Genomic DNA, 20729 nt, shown 5'->3' on the forward strand with positions numbered 1-20729 from the left:
ACAAATTTATGCAGTCCCTGAAAATTGCTAATCTTGACTTGCGCTGGATCTGTAATTGGGTTTGTCAGATATTGGTTTGCTACCCCCACAACCTGAACTGTTCTTCCTGAAAGGGGAAAAATCAGAACCTCTACACTTCTCACTGTAGAGCGTGTAGCTCCTGTGTCCACCAAGAATGAAACTCTGTGACCCATAACCTTTCCCCTCACATAGGGTCCTCTATGATCTACTTCTAAAGAAGTTGCAAGCACACATGGCTCCTCATCTGACCTACCACTTGTCCATTCATCATTTATTCCATCCTCACTGTGTAACGGGAATTAGTGCACTGTGTTACTACTTCTGTCTTGTCTCTGACCTGTGACCTGTTGCAAAAGCATCATCTGTTGATACTCCATCGGGGCCTGAGGTATCTGCATTTGCTGTCTAGGTACCATGGGAACCTGCTACTGCATCGGCTGCAACTGTGACATTTGTGCACGGGGCATTTGCACCTGTTGCATGGGTCTGCACTTGATTTACATTATTCTGAAAATTTGGATTGGGACCCCTTAGTTGCGGTCCTCTAACATTCTGAAATGAATTGATGTCATTTCTCTGCTGACCACACCTTCCTGCACCATCATCGGACACTCCCGCTTCCAATGTTCCACGACTCCCCAAATGTGACACAGCAATAGCTTCATTCCCTGCAAAACATTCTGAACCACTACAGTATTCAAATCGGGCCCACGATTCATAGTACCTCCACGACCTCTACCTCTCATCTGGGGCTAAAACATGACATTTCCCTGCTGCTGAGGCATCTGCTGCACAAAATTTCCTTGCGCTCCTGACTGAGCTGCTTTAATTTGCATTATCATTGCTTTCTGTTTCAACTTTTTCTGCTTCAACTCAATCTCGTCACTGCAGTATTTTGCATACTGCAACACCTCATCAATTGGCTTTGCTTGCCAGCAAACCAAATGACTTAATCATCTGGCCTATTTCAGGTTTCAATCCTTCCATAAATCTGAATGCAAAATGTAGCATGTCTTTCAGCTCAACTGCTTCTGTACCACTATACTGCTTGAATGCCTGCAACAATCTCCCATAGTACGCATGTATTGACTCCTTTGGTTCCTGCAGTGCCCTGTCAATCCTCTGCCAATCAATATTTTGGGGCGAAATCCTCAATTTCAGGAACTCAATCACCTTATAGTAATAGTTCATTACCTCAGGATACGGTGCACCTGCATTCTTATCTCTTTCCGATTCAATTATTGGCTAGTCTACACTCCTCTTACACTTGGCCCATAAGTCAGCTGGAACCACTATCTCCAGTAATGTGTTCAAGTCCTCCCACAAACACTTTGCAAGTTTCACAAAACTGTCTGTCTGCTGATACCACTCTACTGGCTTCTTGCTCAATTTTGGATAATCATTCGTAAATGATAGAATGTCACCTCTTCTCCAGGGGACATGAACAGAATTTCCCCCTGGAATCTCCCTCATTGGTAAAATCTTTACTGTATCTTTGTCCTGCTGTGCATTCTCAGTCAATTCCAGAGAATCTCTTTTCTTCTTGTCTCTTTTATTTACCCACCTTCCTTCCCATTTGTCTAATGCTCCCATATCTGAGCACTCTGCAGTAATTCTTTAAGGTGTGCTTTCATTCCGACTGAACTCATATGTTCAAAATCCTTTGCCTCAAAATCTAATCTGTAACTCCTTTTCAAATGTTTAATTTTCTCAATTTCTATGTTGTGTTTCTCTACCAAATCTGCTAATCTCTGATGCACTCTGCTCACTTCTCTCGTAATCTTTGGGGACAAGTATCTCAACTCTGCCTCTGTGTAGGATTCAAACCTATTCACCCCCCTTGTTCCCTCAACAAGTTCACCCGCTTCCATGCCTAGCCTGACACAATTCAAATACTCCTCTCCTTTAGGGGCATTCTGTGGGGTATTTAGCTTGTCTAACCATTCAGTTAACTGCTGAGCTGTCTGTCCCTATAACGAAATGTTACTCGCCTGGACTGGGGGCACCTGCTGTGCCACTGCATTCGGAGTCTGCAGTGTCAATAATTTCAGGCTCTGACCTGCATTTGGTCCAGTCACGGGATCTGAAAGTGCAACAATTGGACTAGGATCTAACAATGATCTTGATCCGTCAAAAGGCTGACCCACAGAAGAGACTAACCGAACAGATTAATTATGTCCTTCCCTGATTAAACTCTGGGCCATTGCTCCCTGTTCACTCACAGTCCGTTTCTTTTGTGCAAATAATGGTACCACTGGACGAACAGTATTCAGCAGTGATATTGCATCTGTGGCTGTTCTGGCACCTACATTCTGTGGGAGAGTAACTCCCATACTCTGATTCATCATCGGAGTCAAGTCTGACTGTGTCCCTATCAATGGCGTAAATCTTGGCATTATCTGCGGCTGCACTTGGGGCAACAAAATCGGAGTCGGCTCAGTCTGGACCAGTATTGGTCTTGGAACCACCTGCTCTGTGGGCACCACTAAGTTTGAAGTCGTTTCTAAAATGGGCACATCAGGATAAATTCTCTGTATCTGTGGCGGCTGCATCTGTGTCTGCACTACAGGAGTAGTCGGCACATTAGAACTGCTTTGCACCGCATTCAGTGTCAGGTTAGCATTAACCTGTACCGGACTCACTGTCCCCGTTACCTATGTCGGGGCTGTCAGATCAGCACTAGTACTTGGACCACTCTCATGTACTCTATATGGTGGTGGCCGGTCTCTCAATAACTGTGTAAGGAACTCTTCATGATCTGATTCCTCCTCTACTGTTGAAGATTTTTTAGCTCCCTTACTTTCGGACAGACTTCTATTAGTCTTCCTAGTTCCTTTCTTTCCTTCCTTCTCTTCCTCCTGTGTAATAGCTGGGAACAACTTAACTCCCTGCAAAGTCTCTGATCTCCATCTCTTCTGCTCCCAATCTCATTTAGTCTCTGCTAAAGTCTTTTCTGCCCTTTTCATTCTTCTCTCAAATTTTAATTGCTGTTGCTGTCTAGCTACCAGCTCCCAAACTGCTAATGCTTCAAACTGTGCGAGCCTCGGAATGGGCTTTGATTCAAATAGCACCATCCGCAATTGCTCCAGAGTCCTCAAATTAAACATCCCATTTTCAAGAAACGCTAAGTTCCTATTTTTCTCTGTCGACTTGCACCATTGCTTTAGCCAAAGACATGGCGCAACACCTCTTTCTTCCATTACAATGTAAGCCGGTGTATTCTTGGGCAGTGTATGCTCTCCTACACTCGCTATAATGTACATATCTCCCCTTAGGGCACTTCTCAATGCTTTGAAAACCTTCATCTTTTCTACTATTGTTTATTCAAAATCAAATCAGGAAATTACTTTTAATCCCAAGATTCCTTTCACCCACGTTCTCAACCAATTGCTCTCACAGACAGCTGCCAATCCGTGCACGACCCTTCTCATTAATCAACCTATCCCAACGCGGCTCCAATGACGTCACACTCAAACGTACTGCAGCTGACAAAGTCTTGCGGCTCGTCTTCCTAAACTTCGATTCACACAAAACTAATGCAAAATTTTGCGAGCATTATTCAAAAAACAAAAAACAAAAACAAATTTGCTGGTTTACCACAGGAAAGGTAACACAGTCTCTTCAGAAACCTTATGGATTTACACTGATGGCTCTTTTCGCGCATGCATCTATTCCTCTTTCTCAGTCTTCCAGATTCGCAAGCAAAATTCAACCCACAAATTTTACTCTCAACTGATCAATGGGTCTGTCCTGGTGCACATAGGACTCATCAAATCTCAGTCGAAATTTCCTTTCACCCACTTTAACTCACACACTGACTTGTTGACCATGCCAGATCAACCTACTAAACCAGATAAATTACAACATATAACCAAGTATCTCACACACTTTTCAATATACTCCGGAGTCTTAGACTACGCAGGGTCCGTGCATCAACAACCACATGGACAATTTTTTAGCACAAAGTACCACACACATATGAAGTTTGACGACTTAAATACTCTCACACTGCGGAGTACGCACACTCCTACTAAAACTTCATTTGGAGTACGCAAACACCCTAAAATACTCACAAACCTCACAATTCACCTGCGATTTGCATAAGCTGTGCAAGCGCAACCTATTTCTTTCACTCTGACACTAGAACGCAAGGAACATAAGCAAACAACCATTAGCAGGATTTAGGATCTGGGAAAGTCATTTCTGGGCTTAAGGGAACGTCATCTCTCCAATTATCACTTTGGAAAAAACAGAATCCGAATCTCAATAACAAAATGACTCTCAAAAGGAGCAGCTTCAGACTGCTACCATCTCTGAGAACACCTGTCACTGTATAATGCACGTTTATGGTAAGCTCCTAAGGGAACGAACCATCGGTCTCTTACCGTATCTATGATCACTCTGTACCAGACACCTATGGCAAGCTCTTAAGGAGACAAACCATCAGTCTGACCTTAATAAGTAAACTTACAAAGGGACACGAATAGGTTGATGAACCTTTTGACTCATATTTAAGAAGTTCTTACCATAGCTGCAGTACATAATCAATAATCAATACAAGATAATCAACAATCATTAGTAATCAATAAAATCAATAATCAATGGAGTCAGAAAATGTCACGCACCATGACCTTTCAGCCATGAATAATCACACCTTTAATAAAGTTTAGTAAGTTTTATTTCCCTTATATTAACAATGCTAAAGTCATGTAGATTAATCTAAAAAATGAAATGAAACACATATAAAAACAACACTCGTTGTCCAAAGCGGCGGAAGAAGGACAATCTAATCAAAGCTTGAATCACAACACATTCTAGAGCTACAGTGCAAATCAATAGCAGAGTCAGCTGCAACATAAATATAGCATACATTAAATTCAGCAAGGTAATTCATCAATCATTAGTCCCTGTAATTGTCAGTCATATATGAGGGCCCTCAACTAACGTCAGATTAGCATCAGCATGTTGGGCTTCATGCAAAACAATTTAGAAACACAAATTTAGAAAAAACTTCTAACTATGGATCTGCCAAAACAGCGCAGTTGGTACCTAGAAAGAAAAGGTATAAAATGCATAACAGTCATGTTTCATTATATCTACTTATCCTTAGTATGGGTCAGCAAATCGTAATAGGTCTGAAGTATTTTTCCCCTGCGGCGTTGTTTTATAAAAGTCACCTAAACTATCCCCTAATTTCCTATTGGTTAGTTGATCGTATGTTTATACTTTATCCAATAAAATTTCTACACCAAATCTAAAAATTCTAATATCTCCCTCTTCTCATGCAGTTGATTGGTTCACTTTACGATGTCCTCATCATCTGTCTCGTCAGGTAACAATATTGTTGCATCTTCAGCTCCAGTCAGTGTCTTCATTGTTCTCGTTTGGGAAAGTACATCTCACACACATTACACATAAGTTGTTACACTAGCGGGAACATCATCTCCTTGTAATAGGTTCTCACGAAAAGCTTCTGTTAAGCACATTTAACAAGACAATGGACAGTTCGCAGTTTAATTAATTTGGTCAGCATTTTTATTAACCGCTAAGAAATATAGCTTCTGCATGAGGCCTGGCAAAATTGTCCAAGACACTCACTAAGTTAAGGCCTCCAATTAATAAAGCTAGGGCACCTTCATAACCCGTAATATGACATTTACTACATTAGTCTAGTACATTTTTGATATTTCATAAGTATTAATCATTAATTAGTACATTTCGTGAACACTGATGGCCATTCTTCGAGGTCACAATTTCAAATGCGTGCATTATTTTTCTACGTTATTCATTTTCTACATAACTCATTATTCAAAATACATAAACACTCATTAATAAATTTCAAATTAAAACACATGCGCTAGCAGTTTCCACACTCACCCCACACCCATCCGTTGCGAATGTCACGGGTCAGGTGACCCTGCTAATAAAAGGGGCCGGGCGTACGTGCCCTGGGTGAGTTCCACTAACCACAATGCAGTGTCTGTGTGTTCCTTTATAGTGGCATGAGGACCTAGGGCCCACAACACTACAGGCCGGTCAGAGCAGTCAGGGGTGATGGAGCAGAGAGAGTGAAAGGAGAAATGCGAGGGAGTGAAAGCAGAGTAAAGAGAGCGAGAGGATGGATAAGGTGAACTGAATGATAGGGAATACAGCCTCGGCGAGCAGGACTAAAAGGGAGAGAGACCTGGAGAAGAGGCAAGTGAGAATGGGGCAAACAGCCAATGAAAAGGGAACAAGTGAGACAGATGAGATGAGCGAAGCTTGAGAGGAGAGTTGAGATGGAAGGGAGCGAGAGGAGGCAGAACAGGTCACACCTGTGTGCAATACCTCTGAATATGGACACAGCAGAACAGCCTCTTGAAGACCTCTGTACACTGACTAGTGCCAATAAAAAAGATTACGTTTGATGAATCTGTGCTTGGTCCTTCCTCCACAGAAAGAAGCGAAATGAAGTTTGGGCAGCACTCGCCAATTAAGGTGGCTGCAAAGATGAGGGATGCTGCAGCCACCAAATAGCAAGCAATGGGAGAGCGCCAAGCCCTTTTTAAAAACAACGGTGTCTCATGAGTGTCTCAAGTCTATGAGAGCATGGGCTAGTGTACGCTCTTGTAGGCTCAACCCTAAAAAGGGTGTTTTACAAGCAACAAATCTACTGCCTGACTAAGCAATTCTTTCCCTCCCTTCACTTTAGCTCTAAAACTTAAATAGTTTCTGTCTTACACATAGTTTCCTACAAATTATATTGCTCCTTTACTCGCTTCATACAATTTTGCTATTTTGCCATTTTGTCTATGCTTAATTTTGTCACCATGAAAGCTATGGGCATAGTCAGTCTGTCTTTGTGTACTGCACCGAACAGAGATGGAGAAGAGAAATGTACAAGAGGGGGAGGGAAAAGGTTTCTGTTCCCCAACAAAACGATGTGAGTAAAGAAAACTATGGGAAGGAGGAAGTCAGCATTCAGAAACAGGGAATAAAGAAAACTCAAATAACTATATAGGGATAACGAACATTAGATCAAGGGAAGTTGGGAAAACAGAAAGTGGTACCAAAGGTAATAATACATAATAGGTGGGAATAGTTAAAAGTAAGAAATACTTGATAATCCTAATGATTTACCAGCGGGAATGGCTTCTGACGCTGGGGCATCTCCTGCAGCACCATAGGCCTGGGCCCCGACCAAGCTGCTGGTGGCCTATCCGCTCTTGGCCTGCTGCTTAGATCTCTTTGGTTCTTCAGAAACAAGTCAAGATAAAAATACCAATGATGACTTTATTAGCACTCTCTACAAAAGGGCATTCTTTTGCTGACATAACATTGTAATATCTGGATAACTAATCCCATTCCTCCCTTCAACCTCCACCCTAAATTTCGCTTTCTCTCCTATAAATTGCTTGCTTCCTACAAATGATATTGCTACTCCCCTTAATTTATACTTTTGTGCTTTTGTTGGGCAAAGTCAGTCTCCCTTCGCATACTGCACCTCATGAAAATGGAGATTGCATTGGTGACATAAATTAAAGTCGCAGAGGAACACCAACACCCCTGATATATCAAATTAGCCTAGTGGCATCCCTTAAATCAGCCTAATAAAGCACCTGGCTCACCTTAGCACAGAATCTGGACAGCATGAGTCACTTGACTCCACTGCACTCCCAATCATCTAGTCCTACACCTTCCCTGTCAGGCTGCCAACATGCCCCAATGTACGCTAACGTATTATATGCTTGCTCATACAAGACAAAACACAGTGGATGGGGCACTCTCAGATGCAAAAATTGAATTCATTTTTGTGAGTGGCACATATCAACATTAAAAAACCTCTTGCCTTTCCACTGCAAACATGGTATGTGAAGAAATAAATAAATATAATTTTTTGTACCAGGACACACATGCACATATATATATATATATATATATATATATATATATATATATATATATATACATATCTAAGCTATGTTATGATATGAAATAACTAGATATACACACATAAATACAAATATATACACTCAGTGATATGTTAATTAATGCATTGATTTTCTTAAAATATTTAGATATATATTCAAGAATTAAAATACACTTATTTATATATGAAGGTGTGCATATATAATATATTTATGTGTGATATGTGTATTTGTATAGCATCTCATACTTTACGCTTTACTTATATATATACATATTTAGTTATTTATATGATAAATATATGTATATGTTTTAAATATCGCTCACATATATTTGACATAATATAATAATATATATATCACTGTTGATGCACACGGGTGGTTGTGGTACTGCTTGCCTGGGCCCTAGCTGGGTTGGGTGGGATGGGTACAAAAACAATGTAAAAAGACAAAACTGGGGAACAAAAATGTAAAATACCAGATGGGGTATTGGGAAACCAATAATAAATGAAAATATAGTAAGAAATGGTTGTCAGGTTGAGCAGAATATTTCAGGGTGAACGTTTGGAGGCGAAGACCTTACTGCTCTCTGGACTGGCTATTTGATATGAAAAACCTGCAAAGGCTCTCCGACAAATGATGAGGGATACCATCCATCTGTGGGGAAGAGGGAAAGCTGCATAAAGGTTGTGTCATGATGTTGTTGAGGTCATGCCCGTGAAGGACATAACAGACAATGCCTGCTTCTTCAAGCTTAGTTCTCTCTGCGGCAGAAGCACAGAGGAGAGAGGGAAGTTTGGGCCTTTATCAAAAGGAGGGTGCGTGCACAGGGAGAGGTCTACTACACTAGCTACCTGCAACTCGTGCCTTGTTAAAATCATGCAGTTGGCTCACCACTACTTTTTATTTAATTTTTCTTGCCGTCTGACTCAACTATAGTTCCTAGGCTATTGCTAACGTTCGCCTAAATGGACGGGCTGCCAGGTGGGGCAGCCAACTTCCGCTTCCTGGACCTGCAGGCCTGTGGAAGCGACTGCAGTGCTTCCGCAACTTTGTACAGCTATAGTCTGGACATAGAAGCTCAAGATGTACCAGATACCCTGGTTAGGTCATGCGCTGTCACTTGCGGGAAATATATTTTCTATACATTGGGCTTAGAGCGGCCCCTTACATGGTATTGTTTGGCTGCATTGTCACTCTCATTTCCTCGCTCCTTATTGGTCAGCTGCTCTAGGCTTCCTTCCTCTTAGTGTATTTGTCCCTCCCCTGGAGCACGGACTCATTACTTATACCCTTCCACTGCTCAATTTTTTAGGCACTACTGGTTTCTTTGTGTTCAGGTACTCTACCAAAATACGTCTTTTTCATCTGGCTTCCTGTTGTACTTCTCTTCCCACCATGATCCGCTGCAGGAGACAGAGCCTGGGAAAGCGCCATTTGGCTGTTAACTTCGTTCCCTTTGTGAACATGATCTATACACAGGGGGAAAAGTGAATGCATTCATTTCTGTCATTTACTGCATGCAACCTTGTGGATTATGTAGGTTTGCCATGTTATCGGCGTTTGTATAGCGCTTTCCTGCCATGTGAGCAGAGCACAGCACTCCTTAAGAAAAGGGCACATGTTGAGTTGTTTTGTTTCCTGATCAGGCTGCCTGAATGATTGATGGCAAATTAACCGTCCACCCTCCATTGAAACCCATGTAAAATACAACATGTTTGGCCTCTTCGCAGGGCAAAGGTTGACTGTATGAACAATGACATCCATGTTGTGCATTGGAATGCTGTGTCTGTACCAGCTACAGTTCTTAAGAAGATGTTTGAGATAACATGCACAACTTCATTAGTATATGTTCTTTTAGAAATGCCCCTAATGTGTACAAACGTGATGTCTTCAGTTTGAGTGATATTTTAGGAACCGTTTTTAACCATCACACATATTCTCGGCTGTAGACATGTACAGCTAAGAGACCTCTGAATACTGCTTTGTGTATAAGAGATTAATTGGTAATGTAACACTGTATCACAAGAAGGCAGAGCTAAAAACTGTATTTTGTCATTTTGAAGATGTTGATATAATTCACAGTGTTTCATAGAACATCAATATAGTTACTCGCGGACAGTGTTCGGCAGCACAACACAAAAAGTTACCCTGCAGAATTTTGATGAGCATCCCCCAGATCTTCATATTTGATGGAAAATCCATAGGCTTTATTCTGGACGGGGGCGTCTGGAGGGTGGGTATTCCCTGCAGTGAAGGTCTGTTTAGCCCCGGCAGTATTAGTTTAATGAGTCTGGGTGCTTGGAGCGCCAGCCCAGTGACAGTGGTACATGTGCATCTGTACATTATGTTTGTTTGACTTCAGATGGGATAAATTGTGCAGTTACAAAATATCATGTTAGGCACTGACTCGTGCATGGTCTACACGCCATTCACGTACGGCTGTCTGTGAGGCTATTGGCTCACGCAGAGCGTCATCGGTGCACATGAGGTCCCTGGCAAAGGTGCTGCTTTGAGGTTGCTCAGTTCGATGACTGACATCTATGAATGTTCGTTTCCTAAACATGTGATTGTGTTTTTTCTGCTCTTAAGAACAAGCCGAAGGCTTGCATTTTTTCGTAAACATAATTGACTGACCCAAGTAGTGTTTTTAACCTACTTAACATTTTATACGGATGCCAGTTCGGTAACCTGGTGGACTGTTTGTGACGAGTTTTTTCAAGTGTGCCTAAAATGGTTTCATAAGGCTCAGATCCAGGGTCGGCTCTAGACCTGGTGGTGCCCTGTGCGGCAGTCTTTTTTGGCACACCTCCCCCACCCTATGACCACCTCCTCGGAATCATTCACTACCACCTGGCAAATGTGGCCCTCATCTTTCCATAGCTGCCCTCTCACATACATTCATTTGTTTTAAAGCGCATGTAAAGTCCAGCTTTACTAATCCACTCAGCTAGCCACATAAAATATAGTTCTGTTCTTTGCAGCAGGCATATTAACCCTCTACGTTACTTTATAGTGAGTCCAAGCTGCCACTAGACAAAACTCCCATTTCTCTCCCTAGCAGGAACATTAATCACACGAGGTATCTTAATATTTTAATTGTTTCCTAAAGGCTGGACGCACAAGGAACCTTTCAGCAGGTGCTTTTACATAAGAAGTTTCATAATTTATTGCTAAACACAGAACCCCCCTGAGGTTTGCGCACCCCCCAATCCAGGTCAGCACCTGATGCGTCCGCACCGCCCTAAAGCCTGCCAGATCCATGCCGGGTTTCAGGGTAAACACTGATCATAAAATTGTTTCTTTACATTTAGATTAGTTCCAAAAAATTAACCGTGTCTGGCTATTCTGGAAAGTCATGGGCCCAGCCCTCCTGGCCCCACATTGAATGCCCCTAGTCAGAGCTCTGTTACCCAGGCCCATATGTGGCTAGCTCTTCCAGATCAGGTATTTTCTGTGAATGCTCGGACTTGCCTTGTGTTTTTGCAATGGGACTGTAAATCTCGGGTTGCAGTGGAAAATCATGGACTGAAGGTGCTACTCAAGCCCGAAGCTGGGTGACCTGGGAGCTGTGGCTGTTGTCTACAGAGTGTGGCATTACTACGGGACAGTACCATGTGTGCCGCCATCGACATGGAATTCCACATGCCTGGGTGGGCATTGTAGGGCTGTGAAAAAATGTGTATAGACCACTCTAAGCCGAATTATTTTAATGTGCGACAAATTTACATTTTCAATTTCTCCATCATTTCCCTTCCTTAGACAGGGCAATGGTATTTCAGCTTCCATGTTATCAGAGAACATAAACAGGACAGCATTCCTTACAATGCAGTCATTTTTTAAAATAAATATTTATAATTCCATGGTTTAGCATCAGGAGGGGAAGAGGACAACCAGAGGTTTCCAGTTTACCGTACCAAGATATCTGCTAGATCACACAAATTAAAGGAACATCTCTCCTGATGAGGCGCGTCAGTACCAAAGTCAGTTGGCTTCACGGTGCCAGGTACAGCTCTCTTGAAGAGGAACGTCAGTAAATTGCGCAAAATATCGAGTACCAATATCCAATATCAAGTGAAGATGTGCATATTTAAGTATAGATTTACTATTCATACCTCAACATTTGTGTGTATTAAATATGTATGTGTGTGTATAAACACACACAATGCAGGTAAATGTGAAGTTCAGAATAGTAAACCTGTACTTTTCTATTTCTAATTAACTTCCCTAGATTGAGGTAATCCGTATTCTTGCTGATGTATTTTTGTACAACGACGTTCTCACATACCATTATAAGCAAAAGTTCAGTGTTTCTTGAACTTTGTTGGGTGGTGGTGGTGGAGAGGTTGAAATCTCACCTACTGTAATTCAGAACATGGTAAAAACGTTTTGAACAGACCCTGAAGTGTACGGTTTTTGCACAGTGAGGTGTCAGAGAAACGTTGCTCAAACAAGTCATAGAACCATTAAACACCAAGATACCAAGGTCACCGAAGGTTCATTAACAGCCTAGAGCAGTGGTTCCCAACCTGTGGTCCTGGACCACTGGGGGTCCACAAAGCCTTCTCAGGGGGTCCGCGACAGTTAAGAAAATTAAAATATATTAACAAATATTAACAAATTAGGTCCCCAGCTTCCAGTAATGACTCCGGCGGGGGTCCCCCGATTCCAATGATGATTCAGTGGGGGTCCCTGGGTTCCATTAATGTTAAAGTGGGGGTCCACAAAAATCAAAAGGTTGGGAACCACTGGCCTAGGGAGTAGACATATCTCGCTTCCTTCAAATAAATACCTTCACACAATCACTTTAGAAACAAGAGTCGATTACTGCCAAGAGCTTGTGCACAGTAAGACAGAGCACAGAACAGTTCATCTGCAGTAGTAAAACAAACAGGCCAAGAAAGAAAGCCAGAGGGATTGAGCACATGGGATCACGCTATAAATATTTGATTCCATGGAGAACTTACCTGGTAAAGACCACTGGGTTTACTATCAAGAAAGCCAGTTATTTTAGGTGAGTACTTGATTTACAGTTTGCAGTAAAAATATGATTTTTGCACTTGTTTTTTTCAAGACGACCTACAAGAAGTTCCACAGTCTTGTTGTCAATGTCCTTAAATATTGTGGATCCACTGGCAGCAAACACCTCCTACAGATACTCCGAAAGAACTGCCGCTTTAAATAAAGGAGATGTTGTACACACATTTCACCCAGCAGCTGAAGCAACATCTGTGTTTCTAATCTCATAAGTTTTTCAGAGCACACAACCGCCTATTACAAGAATGCAAGGGGACAATTATCAAATTTCATTGTCTCTGGAAACTTGAAAATGGTACCTTTTGTTTTCACTTGAGGAAGATCAACAGATGACATTTTTGTGTTTCATCATCCTCGAAAATTGCCATTATAATTTTCAACAAACAAAACATAATTTGAGTGGTAATTTCCATTAACCTTGTCACAAAAACATTTGTTGGCGCTTCACAGATCAACAATCACAGGAGTATTTTCATGAGGACAAGGAGTAAATGAAGAACACAAAAACATCTGATGTCATGTACTCCAGAGATGGGATCAGGGACGTCTGTTCTAACTTCGGAAAAACAGGATACAGGTAGTTCTGTAATTCTTTTTCTAGCTTCTGGTAGGAGCCAGTTGGTCATTACCTTACCATAAACATTGGTCTCAGGCAACACCATGTGCTTTATGGTAGCCTGCATCAATGATAACAAATAGTGATCCCCAAATGATATACTTTGTTTTAGTAACTGAACTTTGATTCGCCATTGAAAGTTAAGCAGAGCAAATCATGGCATTTTGGTGTTTAGTGCCGTGTTCTGTCAAGCCTTGTTCCGATTAAGCATCAATGTGAGGGCAAATAGTCACTCAGTGGTTGTACGTACGTCTTTTAGAGTGCTGAAGCAGATATGCTAATTAGAAAATTATTAATGATGTTTACGTGTTTTGAATAGTGAAAAGTTTGTAGAGAAATTGATCGTAGAGAAAATAATGAGCACTTTTGAAACTGTGCCCTCGGGGCATGTCAGCCATTTATACTATACTGTATTAAAATAACTGAAACTGTGTTAAATAATGAGAATGTATAAGAATAATGTAGTAATATGTCATATCGAAATGTATAACCTATGTTTTGCATTAACTTGTAGTGCTAACTTAACTGAATTTAAGGCCGAGTCTTCCTAGGCCTCGCACACGAAGAGCTGAAATAATAAACGCGCTGCAAGAAGCTGAATGTATGACCCGCCCTGGATCCACCCAATGTTAAACTTGCTTAGCTCGAATTTTCTGCCATGTACAGGCAGACATGAGATGATGAAGACAGTTTAATACAATTATGTGCAGAGTAGGCTAAATGTACTTTCTCAGGACTTGAACAATGGAGGCGCTGACTGAAGAGGAACATGCAACATTTTCGATACTTGAAGAGCCGGATGATGAGGACACTGTATAGTGGACCAATCCGCGTCTTGTGAAAAGACATATTAAAATTTGTGGATTTGGTAAACAAATATTATAAGTTAAAGTCATATCAGCTGACTGACTGACCAATTGAGAATTAAGGGGATGAACTGGGAATCCCTAATAAAAAGTAATGACAAGGGGATAAGATTTCAGATGCGAGGGGAGAATTGATGACGTCAGGAGACGCTCTTCGAGATTCTGTTGTTGGGTTTAAACCCTTGAGAGCCTGATGCGTGGCTGATCGATTGATGACCTGAAGACGAAGGCTATCTTTTTTGCTGATTCATTCTGTGGATAGGTAGCTATAAAAATGTGACTGACTAACTTGTGCCTTTCCTTCTAGGTACCAACTGCGCTGTATTTATAGATTTTTCACTTAGAAAGATGTTTTCCAAATTCATGTTATCCTAAATTGTTTTGCATGTAGCCCCACATGCTAATGCTAATCTTGGTTAGGTAGGCTTCCTAGGGGTGACGTTGATGGTGACAATTGACTGATCAACTAATTGCTGAACTCTTCTTTTGATGCTGTGAATTCATATACTGGCTTATGTTAAAGCATTCGAGCATATAATTTATTAAGTTTTGATTAGATCATGTTATTGAAGTCCATTAATGAATTAATTCTGAGCTGATTGAATAAAGTTTGATCTAATAAGATGATTTAGTATTGTAACCAATAGGGAAATAAAATTGTTTAGCTTTTGGTTATTCATGAATAGATGAGTTTTGATGTGGTCAATTAAATGTTGAAGATTGGTTATGTCAATTACTGATTTTAGTAGTCACTACATGACTAGGATACTCCATGTGATCCAAAAGGTTCATCGACCTATACGCATCCCCTTGTAAGTTTACTTACTAAGGACCAGGCGCGCTAGCAGTTTTTGGAAGCAGCTTGATGGTTTGTTTCCTTGGAGAAGTAGTTATGTAGTGATTGCTGGTTATGGTGGTAGTTTAAGTTAGGGTTAGTTGTTCGTGTTTTTTTATGTGGTTTGAATTTTGTTTTTCTGAAATGGCAATTGTAGCAAAGATGAGGTCCCCTTAAGCCCAGAAATGACTTTCCCAGATCCTTGATCCTGCTAGTAAAGAGGGGTATGTTCTTGGCGTGTTTTGTGATAGTATGAAAATGGTAGTTTGCGCTTGCAGAGGCTTAAGCAAATTGCAGGTGAATTGTGATGTATGTGAGGTAAAGTAGGGAGTTTGCGTACTCCAGTTGAGGTTAGTAGGAGTGTGCGTACTCCACAGTACAACAATAGGGAAGTCGTCAAAATTCATATGTGTGTGGCGCTTTGTGCTCAAAAATTGTCCCCGTAGTTGTTGGTGATGTACGGACCCTGCATGGTCTAAGACTCCGAAGTACATTGACAAGTGTAGGAGACACTTTGTTATATGTTGTACTCTGCCTGGTTTAGTAGGGTTATCGGGCGTGGTCAACAAGTCGGTGTGTGAGTTAAATGAGTAAGATCATTTTTCGACTAAGATTTGGCGAGTCCTATGTGCACCAGGACAGAACCATTGATCAGCTGAGAGTGAAATTTGCGGGTCGAATTTTGCTTGCATATGTGGGAGACTGAGAAAGAGGAATAGCTATATGAGCGAAAGGGCCATTTGGGAAAATCCGTAAGGTCTCTGAAGCGATTGTGTACCTTCCTGTAGTAAACCAGCTGATTTGTTTTAGTTATTGGTTTTTGGTTAAGTGCTCACAAAATTTTGCATTAGTTTATGTGAGTTGAAGTCTAGGAGGACAAGCCGCAAGACTTTGCCAGCCACAGTTTATGAGTGTGACGTCAGAGTGTGCTGCGCTAGGATATGGTGATTAGTAAGAAGAGTCGCAAGCAGATTGGCAGCTGTCCGTAAGAGGCAATTGGTTGAGTAAGTGGGTGAAAGGAATCTTTTGAGTAAAAGTAATTTCATTGTTGAATCAAAATATTGACAATAGACAAAATTAAGTTTTTCAAAGTGTTTAGAAGTGCCATGAAGGGTGATTCTTACATTAAGGCATCAGTGGTGGAGCCAACCCCACCAGAAAATTCTCTGGCATATATTGTGATGGAGGAGCGAGGTGTCGCACCATGTCTTTGGTTGTAACAGTGGTGCAAGATGACAAAGAAGTTGGGAGCTTTAGCATTTCCAGAGCATGGAACGTTTAATTTGAGAATTTTGGATGAATTGTGAATGACATTATATGAGACAAAGCCATTAGCAAGACCAGCACAGTCTGAGGCTTTAGCGGTTTGGGAGCTAGTAGCCAGACAGCAACAAGAGATGAAATTGAAGAGGAGAATAAAGAAGGTGGAAAAGTCATTGGCAGAAGCCAGGTGGGATTGGGAGCAGAAAAGGTGGAGAACAGAGACACTACAGGGAATTAAATTATTTCCTGCAATCACAGAAGAAGATGAATCGGAGAAAGAAGATACTGCCAAGGTTGATGAGAGTACAGGGAGAAAGAAAAAGGGAAAGCCCAATGTAGACGATGAAGATTCGGATGTTGAGGATCTTATTACACAGCTGTTGAGGGATCGACCTCTGCCATATGCGACCCATCCAGGGGGTCCAAGTACTAGTTCTGCCGATGACGTCAGTCCATTTCAAACTGTGAAAGTCCCAAAAATGAGAGGATTTATTCCAAATGTTCAGAACCGAGTGCAACATTTTCAACCCATGTAGCAGGTGCAAGTCCCGCGGGCACAACTAACACAGTTGCAACCAATAGAGCAGCAGGTTCCTATGGTACGTAGACAGCAAATGCAGATACCTCAAGCCCCGATGGAACAGCAACAGATGATGCTTACTCAGCAGGTCACAGGTCAGAGACAAGACAGAAATAATAACACAGTACACCAATTTCCCTTCCATAGTGAGGATACATTAAACAAAGAATGGATGAGTGACAGTTCGGATGAAGGACTGTGTCTGCTTGCAGCATCCCTAGAAGTAGATCAGAGAGGACCTTTTGTGAAAGGGAAGGTGATGGGTTACAAGGTCTAATTTTTTGTGGATACGGGAGCTACATGCTGTACAGTCAGAAGTGCAAAAGTTCAAAATGTACCTCTTTCAGGCAGGACAGTTCAAGTTGTGGGAGTAGAGAACAGACAGTTAACAAATCCAATCACAGATCCAATGCAGGTTGAGATTGGTAACTTTCAGGGACTACACAGATTTGTAGTCTGTGACTTGAGTCCAGTATCCCTACTGGGCAGGGACTTACTGTGCAAGACAAAATTCTCCATTAGTTGCTCAAACACTGGGATTGAGGTACAAACTAATAGTGATGATGAAGAAGAACAGGTGTCTGAGACAATGGTCAACAATGTTAATGAGGAATACCCATTGATTGAGTTTTCCCCAATGTTTACTGTGAAAGAATTGCATGCAGATCTACAAGGAACAGTGCAGGAGAATGTGTGGGATTTGAAAGGAAAAGAAATGGGTTTGATTAAAGGAGTAGAACCGATTAAGATCACTTTGAAGCCAAACGTAGTATTCCCGCAACTTCCACAGTATAACATGGCACAGGATGTCCTAATGAAAGTGGCACAAATAATTGGAGATTTTCTGAAACAGGGGTTTTTGAAAGAAGTGTTGAGCAGTCCATGTAATTCACCGATAATGGGCCTAAAGAAGCCGTGTGGAGAAGTGTGCATTGTACAGGATTTGCGAAAAATTAACGATTTGGTGATCAAGTGTTGTCCAGTGGTGCCAAATCCAGCAGTGATACTGTTTCAGATTCCTTGCGATGCAGAGTGGTTCACAGTGGTTGACTTGTCATAAGCTTTCTTTTCTGTGCCTCTTCATGGGGATAGTCAGTTTCTTTTTAGTTTCAAATTCCTAGACAGAGTATACAGCTGGTGCATGCTTCCACAAGGGTATACAGAGTCACCATCACTGTTTAATCAGATCCTGAAAGAGAATCTGCAGTCGTTGGAATTACCATACCATTCAACTCTAGTGCAATATATTGATGATGTGCTGATTGCATCCAGGATAATGGATGAGTGTAAGTACTACTCGATTGCCCTGTTAAATCATTTGGGAAAATTTGGACATAAGATGTCACCTATAAAACTGCAGTATTATCAGAAATCAGTGAAATACCTGGGACACCAGATTGAGAAAGGATCAAGGAGAATCTCCAGGGAAAGAATTACCATGATTCCGCAGAGAAGTCCCCCGACTTCACAAAGAGATGTCAGAATGTTTCTGGGAATGGTAGGGTATTGTCGACAATGGATTCCAAATTTTGCTGAGATTGCCAAACTATGACAGCAGTTGACTCATAAGGAAGTTACAGATCCCATTACCCTAGATGAGACTCAGATGAAGGCGTTCACTGAACTGAGAGAGAGTTTGTGCAGAGCTCCAGCGTTGGGAATGCCTGATTACACAAAGCCATTCATATTGATTTGCCATGAATGTGATGCGTGTTCTTTGTCTGTTCTAACACAGGTCCATGGAGGTGCTTATCGCCCAGTAGCCTATTTTTCAGCTACCTTGGACCCAGTCGCAGCAGCTTTACCAGGTTGTCTGCATGCAGTAGCCGCAGTTGGTCAAAGTCTTTCTCAATGTGAGGGGGTAGTCAGGGGATACCCTTTGACGGTAATGGTACCACACTCTGTTGAAATCCTACTGACAAGGACGAAAACGCGGTATTTGACTAATGCAAGAGTGACAAGGTATGAGACAAGCATTTTGGGTACCCCGAATGTAACATTGAAAAGATGTACAGTGTTGAATCCAGCAACATTGCTTCCAAGTGATACTGTTGAAATTTAAAAAGAGGAAGACATCGAGCATGATTGTCTCGAGGTAACTGAACTGTGTACAAAACCAAGGCCTGATATTAGAGACACACGATTGGAGGAAAATGGCCACATTGTCTTTGTTGATGGTTCATGTCTCAAAGATGGTACAGGGACTCTAAGAGCAGGATATGCAGTATGTACAATCACAGGCACATTAGAAGCTTCTTGGCTTCGAGGTGCATATTCTGCACAAGTGGCAGAATTGGTAGCTCTTACTAGAGCATGCCATGTTACTGCAAGACTAAGAGTCACAATCTATACAGACAGCCAATATGGATTTGAAATTGTTCATGATTTTGGTCAATTGTGGTCACAAAGAGGTTTCCCGACCTCTACTGGTACACCAGTGAGAAATGGCGACAAAATAAAAGAGTTGTTATACGCAATACAGTTACCTGAAGAGATTGCAGTGGTAAAACGCAGTGCACATCAAAAGACACAGGATTACATTTAATTGGGAAATGGAAATGCGGATAAAGTCACAAGGTTTTGCGCATTGAACTGTATTTCTTTTAAAGGCAAGTGGGAACTGATGCCTGAAGAAGATAATACCTGCACAAATTTTGCATTAAAAGTGATTGATACATTGGAAGAATCGAAATCATTGCAGGACAATGCAGACAAAGAAGAAAAACAACTTTGGGTTAAATTAAAATGTGTTCAAAGACCTGATAAAATGTGGGTTTCTGAAGAGGGTCAGGTGGCCTTGCCTAATAGTTTATTGTCTCAGATGGCCCGTTATTATCCTGGGCAGGTACATATTGGAATGGATGCCATGGTTAGATTGTTCAAGATTGATTGGTTCAATCCTAATTTCAGGCAAGCAGCATAGGCAGTATGTCATCGATGCATAGTTTGTCAGCAACTGAACATGGGAAAAGGGACAGTGGTGAATTTGAGCCACATTGGAAGAGCAGGAGGTCCATTCAGCAGAATGCAATTGGATTTCATTGAAATGCCTGCATGTGGAGGTCTAGAGTACGTGTTGATGATTGTGTGTGTCTTTAGTCAATGGATTGAAGCATACCCCACAAGATGATATGTCAGTATCACAGTGGTGAAGCTGTTGCTTAGAGAGTTAATACCATGTTTTGAATTTCCAATCTCTTCAGAATCAGATAGGGGAACTCACTTCAATAACAAAGTGATTAAACTATTATGTGCAGCACTAAACATTGAGCAGAAGTTACATTGTAGCTATCACCCTGAAGCATCGGGACTAGTAGAACAAATGAATGGTACTTTGAAATCAAAAATTGCCAATATGTGTGCCGCTACCAATCTGAAATGGCCAGACGCATTACCTTTGGTGTTGATGTCAATAAGAAACACACCTGACAGGAAAATAGGGCTGTCACCTCATGAAATCCTCATGGGCAGAGCAATGAGATTGCCAGCAGTTCCAGCAAATGCACTTGTCAATATTACAGATGATATGGTGTTGGACTACTGCAAGGGTCTGGCTGATGTGGTTTGCTCTTTCTCTCAGCAGGTGCAGGCCACCACCCTGCCACCC

The sequence above is a fragment of the Pleurodeles waltl genome, chromosome 10 (assembly GCF_031143425.1).
Source record: "Pleurodeles waltl isolate 20211129_DDA chromosome 10, aPleWal1.hap1.20221129, whole genome shotgun sequence".
NCBI lineage: Eukaryota > Metazoa > Chordata > Amphibia > Caudata > Salamandridae > Pleurodeles > Pleurodeles waltl.